Source organism: Callospermophilus lateralis, chromosome 2 (assembly GCF_048772815.1).
Source record: "Callospermophilus lateralis isolate mCalLat2 chromosome 2, mCalLat2.hap1, whole genome shotgun sequence".
Taxonomy (NCBI): Eukaryota; Metazoa; Chordata; class Mammalia; order Rodentia; family Sciuridae; genus Callospermophilus; species Callospermophilus lateralis.
This window is the reverse complement of record NC_135306.1, coordinates 20,704,281-20,715,103: the sequence shown is the minus strand read 5'-3', so window position 1 is coordinate 20,715,103 and position 10,823 is coordinate 20,704,281. Positions and strand designations below refer to the sequence as shown.

The window sequence follows — 10,823 nt, the reverse complement described above, 5'->3', positions numbered from 1 at the left end:
ATCTGAGTCCAGGTCTCCATGAATAATGAATTGCATTGTCGTCTGTTCTGACCTGTGTCCTGCAAAGGTGGCGGAATTAGGGTTTCCTCTGCAGGTAACAGGCTGGCTGCGAAATAAAGCAAAGAAAGAGAAAATGGTGAAGAAACCACAGGACTCAGAAAGTAATTTTAGAAAGTGGGTGTGGGACAGCTGTTCTATCGCCCAAGTCCCACATGGGCCATGGAGTCAGGGTCACTCAATGTGAATTGGGCTGGAGGTAAACGGACCACACAAACGCAGAAATACCTTTTCCAGGGTTCAAGGAGGGCTCTGAGGCCTCAGCTCCCATGCTGGAGGGCAAGGGGAACAAGGGAGGCAAGAGGCTGAGAGCAAGCTCACCCTGAGCCCCTGTTTTTATTTAGGGGGAGACATTCCATAGAAAATTCCACCCAAATAAGGGAAGGGGATTGTGTTACGGCAAACAGGGGGTGTGGGCCTGTCGCATTGGGTGATGCCCACTCCCAGAGCTGCACTCCCTAGTGAAGGTGAAGTCCATCTGCCTCACACTTTAGGGGATGCCAGTTGCACACCCCATTACTCAAGGCTAAGGGGTAGTACTCAGCTCCTGGTCAGGGCAACCCCAGTCACTCTTCCACCTTAGGAGTCCACCTTCCATACTGGAAAAAGAGAGTCTGTGTTTGCTTTATTTATATGGGGGAAGGATCAAAGATTTTTTCCATGGAACGTTCTTTTGCCAAATAAGGTAGGAGGTGAGCTATCCAGGTCCCAATGGGTTATGCCCAAGTCCAGAGAGAGCTGTCCCACTAGTAGAGCAAGGGCAGAGATCTCACGCTTTGGGCAGTCTACACACGGAAAAGCCGCCGGAATCATTCCCCAAGGGAGACCTAAGTCCCCCATGACTCAGTACCGAGTAAAAGACCACTCAGGTAGCTTCATGGGTGGCATCTCACATTGTGTATTATGTAAATTTTATATATGATATTGTACTATACCTACTCATTCAAATTGTTTTCGAGACTTAATTATGTTAATAGAGAACAACAACTTTAACTTGTTGAAGAAAATACACATTATCTTGCTGATAATGAAATCTGTTATCAATATGTTAGTGACATTGATCTATTGCATTTGGGTACAAATACTCTCTCGTTTTTTAAATTTCTTTTTAGATGTTGATGGACCTGTATTTTATTCATTGATTTATATGTGGTGCTGAGAATCTAACCCAGTTCCTCCCACATCCTAGGCAAGTGCTCTACCACTGAGGCACAAACTCAGCCCCAAATACCCTCTCTTTAAAAAAAAGAAAGAAAGAAAGAAAGAAAGAACTCATTCTCCAGAGACATCACAGTCACCAGGAGCCCGCATTTCCCAAAGAAAAGCCATTACTGTTTATGGCCATAAGACTAATTGCTGTGAACCCTGGGGCAGTTTATAAAGTCCTGAAGTCTCAGTGTCATGGGAATGTTCAAAGTAAATTAAACAAGCAAAATGTACATAATAAGGGCTATCTATCTCAATTGGATTGAGATTCGTGTCCTTAATATCTTTAAGGAAACTAACCAACAAACACCCCCAGGCTTTTGTCTTTATAGAACACAAATTGCTCCATGTGTTTGAGGCCCTCTACTGACTTAGAGCTTCATCTTCATTTATAAGTGCAGCGTCTGGCTTTATCTTGATCTTTATTAGCCACGTGTAGCTGCAAGTCTGTGGGAGGCCAACCTTACGGGTGACTGAGTTACACTCCCCAGCTGGGTGCTGAGGCGCTCAGTCACAGAAATGGGTGTGTCTTGCTACAGCCCTATGGGTGAAGCTATGCTCACCTGTTCCTTTGTAATATAACCCCTTGCCCTGTTTAGGATAGAGTCTTCCATGGAAGTGCCTTGTGTGTGTCCCCTCCTCTTAATGTGCCCTTGGGTGTGGCCTACCCAGGTATCAGTCAACGTTCTGATAGTGGACATCATGAAGATAGACTCAGCCCCCTGAAACCTGACCCCTTGCCTCATTTGAATAGCTTCTCCTCAATAAAAGGGGTCAGCATGTGCTCTCGCTCTCTCTTTCTGCACATCCTTAAGGTCAGAGGAACCGTCACAGCAACCCCAAAGAAAAAGGTATTTGTGTCTCTTGTGTGGTTATTTCGTGTAGCCCAGTTAGCCCAGTTTAACTAGAGTGACCCCTGAGCCTTTTAGTCGCGAGAACAGAAACCCGGCACAAGTCTAGCTCAAAGAATATGCCACAAGGTGGAGACTTACTAGTTAAGGCAATTGATCAACTTCAAAATGCATGGCCAGTAGACTTGCAGAAGGTAGGTATTGGGTATCAAAAATTCAGGTGTCACCGAGCACCATGGTGCACACCTGTAATCCCAGCAGCTCAGGAGGCTGAGACAGAAGGATAGTGAGTTCAAAGCCAGCCTCAGCAACAGTGAGGCACTAAGCAACTCAGTGAGACTCTGTCTCAAAATAAAATACAAAATAGGCCTGAGGATGTGGCTCAGTGGTTGAGTGCCCCTGAGTTCAATCTCTGGTACCAAAGATAGATAGATGATAGATAGATAGATAGATAGAAGATAATAATATTCTAAGAAGAAGAAGAAGAAGAGGAGGAGGAGGAGGAGGTGGCGGCAGAGGAGGAGGAGGAAGAGGAGGAGGAGGAGGAGGAGGAGGATTAAGGAGAAGGAGGGGGGATATGAATTCAGGTATAAGAACCTGGAAACCTACTACCTCTATATGTTGGCAAAACCTTTGGTCAAATGTTTGCTTGCTGTTCTATGGAAGATGAAGCATGTGCCGACAAAGGCTGTAGAACTGGGAACTAGATTAAAAAAAAAAGCTGGGTGTTGAAAGTCTGGTGTGGTGTTGGGAGTTTCTTGTGCTTTCAGCAAAACTCACAAGAGGGAGGGGCTGGGGCTAGAGGCAGCCAAGCTGCAAGTGAAGGGGCACAGTAGCAGAGCATCACTAAAGATGCCCTCCCTACCTGCAGCCTCGCTGGAAGTTGACTGAGTGCCGCTGCTTTGGGATCCCAAAGTGAAGCATTGTAAGCAGTGACAGGAGGGGGTGTCCAGGCTTAGTAAGGGATCAAGCTGCTGCTGTGACAGGTAGGGAGACCACTGGTGAAGACGAGATTGAGGGACCCATCCCACCCAAATCTCTTGCTTTAGATGTTGTCAAACCACTGTTAAAGGAAAGGAAAGGGTGGGCAGATCATAGAGGCTGACCTAGACCATGGCAGAGTTTTCAGGCTTAAATGTTTTCTGAGAGTACAGTGATCTGTCTGTGGGAGAAACCAAGAGGTTAGTGCACCAGAAATCTACTAAACTTTTGAGGAATTTGTATTGCGAAAAGAAACTTGGACATAACCAATAGCAAAAGTATGTGGTATTTAATTCTCAAAGTAATCTTTCTAAACCTGTGCAAGCAGAAAGTGCGTAGTGGCCATGAAGGAGGATGAACTTGGAAGAACCTCCCAGGGCGGAGTGGAGGGAAGACCATGCTTCCCCACCATCTATTTTTGCTTACCTCTTACAACTCAGCTTTAACCCCTGCAGATGAGGACATTGTCCTAGGGAGTAGTGTATAGAAAGAGGTAGGTTCCTGACTGACTGCAGGGAACATTCACTTCAGATGTTCATAGGGGAGAAATTAATCCCATCTTCATTAAACCATACTGGGTTACACCTGCATCTCTTTCTGATAGCAGCCCACCTAGATAGACTAATGGTATGTTCAACAGAGATACATATCTTTCCCCACTAAATTCATGCCTCCAACTGATTGGATTAAATGGCAGTTGCATCTTTCCATTGCTCAGGCCACAATCCTTGAAGGCCTTCTGTGTCCTGGCCCCTGATGGGTACACAGTGTCAAACCGATCCTTGCATTTGTGATTCAGCCTGGTGCTTCCCCTGCATGGAGAACATCTGTGTTCTTGTCCTAAAAATGTTAATACCCTTCCACCAAAGACCACTAGGAACACATGTGTAAGTCAAGAAGTTGGATTTATTGTTGCATCTAGAAAGAACACTCACCAAGGGGAACTGGACATCTCAGAAAGAGTGATAAGAAGAACCTTCTATAGGATTTGGAGAGGTCCAGAGGAGCTCTAAGTTGGGTGCAATCAGAACTGCAGGGACAACTCAATGGTTGAGAGCTCACTAAAGCTTTCGAAGAAGAAATGGAGATAGACATAAATCTGCAATTGGTAGAGAAGCAGCTGTGACTCAATTTAGCCAGGAGAGAATCGTGTTAGTGGATTGCAAAAGTATTTTTCTTTTTTTGGTCTCAGAGTGCCCTTGTCTCATGTTGGTGTTTTATGAGATGGTTCATGTCCAGCAGAACAATCTAGAGCCCAGCCATGAGAGTCAGACCAGCTGTGAAAACACTGAAGCCTAAATGTGAGAGTCGGGCCAGTCCCAGGAGATTAAGGGGTGCTTTTCCTAAAGTTTGGAAGTTGTCGCTTCTGCAACCACAGGCTCACAGCCTCTTTCTGTGACTCCAGGTAGGGGAGAGGAGCTGTCCAAGTCCCTTGGAGTTGAAGGGGAGGGTCTCTCTGGTTCAGCTCCTGGACCTTGGAGGTACATCTTCAGCCCGCACCCTTGCCTAGTTTTTGTGACACTTGCCCCCAACCATGCATTAGTGGCTCTTATCTGTCCTCAGATCCCAGAGGACTTCATTGCTCAGCTCCGTTTACTCTCTGGTTCCCACGTGGTTTCCCCTATTCTTTCATTAGAAAGGGATTGCTCTGCTTCTGATCTATAGACATTCCCCTCTGTCTTTTAGTGTTCTTAATATTTCACGTCTCATTTGCACAAAATATTTGGAGTTGAAGGGGTGGACCTCGGTGTGAGCTGTCTTGATCTGGGGATAGATAAGGGGCTTTTCATGACTTTTATCTGGGCTTATTTTCTCAGCATGTGGTGTACTGTCCAGCCATTTCCCATCATCAATGTGGCTCTTGCTACCATTATTTATTTTCTAAGTATTCTCTGGGACATTGGAGAATACTTAGAAAATAAATAAACAGCTTTCCTGTTCCTTAAATGCCACCATTAAGGAATGGCAAGTCAGCTGTGGTGATAAGTGCCTGTACTGAGGAGGCTGAGGTAGGAGGATGGCTTGGGCGAGGGACTTTGAGGCTAGCCTGGACAACATTGTGAAACCCATTTCAGAAGGAGTGGGGAGGGGAGGATCCTACCATAACTGGTGGGCCTTCTACATAGCCTTTTACCATATTTTGGCAACCAGACCAAGTATTTGAGGAGGAATACACCTGAACCTGATTAAGCCTTCTTCTGGGGACACAGACAGATACAGGGAGCTTCAAATGTGTAGATACTGTTCTCTCATTAACTTTTGAGCCTATGATGACAGAGCCTTTATTTTTGCACAAGGCATGCCCAAACCACATTGAGCTGGTGTCTGTCACAGCACTGTCACTCTCTCAGTGACACATTGAAAAAGAGAATTCTAGGATAGAGAAACGATGGAGTGAGTCTTGTATTCTTACTATATGAATAATGATCTTATGGGGTCAGTAAAAAATATGCAGATAAAAGGGCAAACAGCCTTCAGGGGACTTGGGATGATGGTCCGAGGATTACTGCAGGAGAAGGGAGAATCCTGAAACACAGAGGGGACTCTGAGACGCTGGAGGAGGATTTCTGGTGCTGGGACCAGGAGGTCCTCTCATCCTCCCACTTTAGCCTCACATTCTCCCAGAACAAGGACAAGTCACAGGACTGCAGGGCTGATCATTTATTGAAGGGGTAGAGAAAGACTTCTTCATGTACAGATGACCTGGGTGTGGCAAAGAGAGAAATTTAGAGAAAGCCTTCGATTCTTGGTGAATGGATGAATCTTCCTCAGCAATCTGGGAAGATCTCGAAATCCAGGATGACACATTCATATGTGACAGTGGTGGAAATCAGGTGACAGAACTTGTCATGAGATGGCGTAGCCATGAGGAAGGAGAGAGATGATGCTGGAGCCCAGGCGAGGAAACTTTCTCTCTGCCCTGAAGAGAACACAGAAACTCATCACTCATCCTGGGACTGAACTGAGGAAAAGGGAAATTCTTATTTTTTAAACCTGGGTCTGTTCTTCAGTTTGGAGGACAATGGAAAGATGAGTCAGTTCCACTCTGGAGTGAGAAATCAAGGATGTGCAGAGTCAAAGAAGATATTCTGATACTAAGTGGAAGGCAAGATGGCTTCCTGGACTTGGAAGATGGACCACAAACACAGATTCATATTTATGTGGGTTTCATACTCACACCCTATTTATTTTTTCCATTTCAACCTTCACATCCTGATAACCTTAAGCTCATTATCAGGAACTGAGCCTTTTCCACCTGCATCCCCTGCACGCAGCACTCTGTAAGGAGCACGTCACTGCTTCCTCTTTTGGTTGCTTAGGCCATTTGTTCAAAAGTTCATGGTAAGACTAGGTCCTGACCCAAGGTCATCCAACTCAAAATTGTGTACAATTTGGTCATGTATACCTCCCTCTGCAACAAAGATAGTTGGAAGGGGGAAAAGTAAATTGGGTAGGAGAGCTTCTCATTGCCTGCCATCTGTGTGACATTGCCACAGCACATTGCCCAGCAGAGCACCAGATGTGTAATGCCAGTGGGCTTAGAGAGTACAGAAAGCCCTCTATGTTGTTTTTCTTCATGCAATCTTTGGGCATAAGTCCCTAATGGTTTATGAAGGCACTGTTCCCTGGGCCACCCCTCTGCATGAGGGTCAGAGATCACCTACCTGGAGACTTAGGACTGTGTTCCACCTCAGGCCTGGATACAGCGGTCTGCAGAGGCAAAAGAGAAGACATTCAGAGAGACCATCCCTATTATTTTTCCCTAAGAGAAATTGGATGCTTCTCCATGTTGGCACAAAGGAGGCTGATTGTCTTCCCTTGGATTTTCCTTTTCTGTGGACATGAAGTTCAGGAGGGGAAAGCCAGCTAGCTAAACTTACCAACAGTGGTCAGGTCCAATATGTTTTCCTTAACAATTCCATATTTTTCACAAAGATTCACGAATTTCTTCTTGAGTTCTGAGCTCACATCTGGTGCTCGACCTGTGGGAACAGTGACATTACTGCTGTGACTTATGTCTTGAGGATAGAGGAGAATGAGAAGACAGGGCTCCTGAAGAACAGGAAAATGGGTGGTGACAATTGTATGTCAGGACCTGTTCTGAATATGACATCAATAAGTCATCTTTCTGGCACAATGAGAGATTTCATGATCTTCCCTTCAGTGAGACTGAGGGACTCCCAAAGGTATACATCTGTCTTCAGTGGGGAAGAGAGGGACTGTGATAACCTTGGGGAGATCATTTTGTGTCTAGGGTCCTTCCTTCCCTTTCCTCCCACCCAAGATGAGTGTCAGCATGAAAATTCTTTACCGTAGAGATTCATCAGTTGGACTGTATTCCCATTATTTTCATTTATGAGATAAAAAATAATATAGTTACAATAGTCGTTTTAAGTACTTTAAATGTATTATGTCCAACATCTGTGAAGAAAACAGAATATGACTTCTTTTTACCGATTCTTTGGCATGAAAAAATACAATGCATCTTCTAGAAGACATAGTGACGATGTCTAATGCCTTCCATTTGTAACTCCCCGGGCCTCATGAAGGACTTCTAAAAAGGACACTGGTAAATAGACCATAAGTGTACAACATTCAGTCTCAGCAGTAACCCACCCTCTATCGTCCTTTCTGAGGCCTGTCCACCTCCCTCACCATCTCTGTCAATAATCCTGTCTGTCTTCCCAATAAGCCCTCTGGCATTACATATCTGGTGCTCCATCCTGGGCTATATGTGTGGCAATGGCCACCAGGCATCATCACAGAGATGGCAGAAAACGAGCAGCTATCCTACCAGTTTACCTTTTCCCTCCTGCCAATTACCTTTGTTGTAGAAGGAGGTACGTCTGACCAGACTGCATTCTTTCTTTAATGGTATTATAGGAATTGGCTTTGGCACCTAAGTTTTTCCTATATACAGGACATTGGCTATTAGATGGGCCCTATTTTATTACTTTAATAAGAATTAATGAGTCATTGATAAATATCCTGATATTATTGGAGTTCAGTAAATTCTTTGCAGTTGGAAATATAATTTAGAAAGAACATTTGTGGTCTACTTACATTCAACAGAATATACACCATCCTCTTCTGTTTTGTCACAAACAAACTCAATTTCAGCACATACTCCATTTATACTGTAAAAAAGAACGAGTTTGGGCCCAGGACATATTGTTGAGGCTGGCTTCCTCATCCCCTGTTCTACGTATAACCTGGGTTTTTGATTCCACCTAACTTTTGAATATTTTTTGTACAATTACCAAACAGATTTTCTTCATAATTGTTTCATTTAATTTGATACTTGGGAAATGACTTAAAAAGTGCTTGAACTGCTTGTCACCATTATTACTACGACTTCCCATACTTACTACTAATATCCACAACCACTCGTTAAGATCATTAGCTAAGTATGCACTTACTGTGCCTCTCAGCTGAGTTCTCTATGAACATCACCTGACTCAATCCTTACACGAAATCAAGAGGGAGAATCTTTATCACCAGCTTTTGTCCATGGAAAATGAAGGTGGGAAGGGATGAATTCTTTTTTATGGTACTAGGGATCAACCAAGGGGTGCTTAACCACTGAGATACATCCCCAGCCACTTTTTATATTTTATTTAGAGACAGGGTCTCACTAAGTTGCTAAATCTGGCTTTGAACCCATGATCCTCCTGCCTCAGCCTCCGAGCCAGTGGGATTAAAGTTGTGCACCACCACACCTGGTCAGGGATGGGTTTTCTTAGTCAACAGCTGGTAAAAATCAAATTCATTCTGTTGATTCTAAATCCCATGTCCTTGAACTATTACATATTGTCATTCTAACCTTAATTCTGATACCCCTCTGCCCTCTGTATCCCCCACTTCTAATCAACTTACTCTTGTAACCAACTCTTTATCCATGAATTTTGAAAAGACCAAGATCCATCACGTCCTGGGTCAGTGTCAACTAAGGGACTGTGATTTTGGATGTAGGCTCAGTATGTATGGGCACATGTCTGTGTGCATGAGTTGGTGTGTGTGTGTGTGTGTGTGTGTGTGTGTGTTTGTGTGTGTGTGTGTGTGTGTGTGTGTGTTTAGGTTTAAGACCATACCTATTCTTTCATTTTCCCTTTCCCAACAAAAAAAGCTATACTTACATTATATGGCATTTAAAGCCTAAGGAAGAGTTCTTCAAGACATGGATATATTCCACAAAAACCCTCATGCTACCATTTTCTTCTATCTTTTCCTTATGATCAGAGGCCATGAGAATGGAATACCACTCCCCTGAATACTGCAATAAATAAGAAAAATGGTTAAGTGAGAAAAGAGGAGAGGGAATGCCACACAGACACTCTTCTCCTTGAACTCTTAGTCTGTGGGGCTGGACTGAGGATGAGAAGAGGGAATTAGAACTCAGATCATTTGACAGGACACCTAGAACATTTTCACTGTCTCCTCAGTGAAATCGGAAGTCCCCAGCACTGTTGCATTTTAATATGGCACAGTTGCTCTTAGTTCAGGTCTGAACCCACTCCTTTAACATGCCAGCCTTCAAAGTCAAAAGTTGTAATGCTCCACAGTTTTACCTTGGATGGATCAAAGTTGCTTGTCACAGCATCATGGGTTCCTTCTGTGTGAGCACAGATCAGGGTCAGTCCCAGACTCAGCAGCAGGAGCTTCATCTTGGTAAGGAATAAAACTGTCTCCCCACAGTCCCCAAGAGTTAGCACGTCCCCACTGTAGCTCCACCACAGCTCTTCTACCTTTTTATCTAAACGCCTTGTTTTTTTTTTTTTTTCTGTCCAGGTGCCTCCACCTTTCCTCCTTCCTGTCCTTGGAATGGTCTTTCATTCCCTGGGGTGAAGCCAAGGATTGTTCCTGCTCTGTTGAAACTTGGCAGTCCCCACTCTTTTAAATTTATGTAGTGACCTTACATTTCTCAAAACACATTCCCATGAAGAGTCATGGATGCTGTACAGAGCTTCCATTGGGAACCAGATTTAACTGTAGGTCTGGCTTGTTGAACTCAGAAAGCTCATTGTAAGTGGTGGGAATGAGCATCATTGGGAAATGAAGTGTGTGGAAGGTCTCTGCTCTGCTGTTCACCTGGGATATGGCATTAGGTGAATTACTCAATTTTTTACGAACTTCAGAAACAATGAGACCGTCTCTACCAAAGATGCTGCAAGCATTAAAACAGGGTTGAATAAAACAATGTACTTAATGTTTGGTATCTAGTATTGAGAACATTAAATTCCTTTTCCTTGCTCTCTGAACTCAACCACTGCAACCCTCTGTCTCCCCACAATAAATGGACAAGTATTTAATTCTGAGTAAGTCTATGCCACGGGCCCATATGAGAATAGAAGCTCTAGAGAGATCTTTTCCATAGGCACCCCAAGTCCTGACTACAGAACTGGGTGATGCTGGGAAGTGGCGTCCTGCAGAAAGGTCTTACAAACCCAGGCTTTGGAGCCATGCAGAATAAGTGTCACTCCCATCTCTGCCATACCAAAGCCTTAAGAAAGCCTTTAGCCTCCCTGAGCCTCACCCTCTTAGTAAGGACAATCATTCCTGACAGATTACTGTAGGGTCCAATGGGACGATGCCCATAAATCCATCAGCATAGTGTCTGGCATAGGTGGAGCTGGTGGGGTCAGAGCATACTTCCTGGGAAAGATGGGCCTTGGGGTAGGTTTTGAATGTTATGGGGTTGGAGATGTGGACAGCATACGGGAACAGCAT

General features: G+C 44.3%; 1 pseudogene; it reads right to left on the bottom strand.

The window, feature by feature from the left end:
- Positions 1–6,962: 6,962 nt before the first annotated feature.
- LOC143639951 (salivary lipocalin-like) lies at positions 6,963–9,760 on the bottom strand (annotated as a pseudogene).
- Between the last annotated feature and the right edge of the window lie 1,063 nt (positions 9,761–10,823).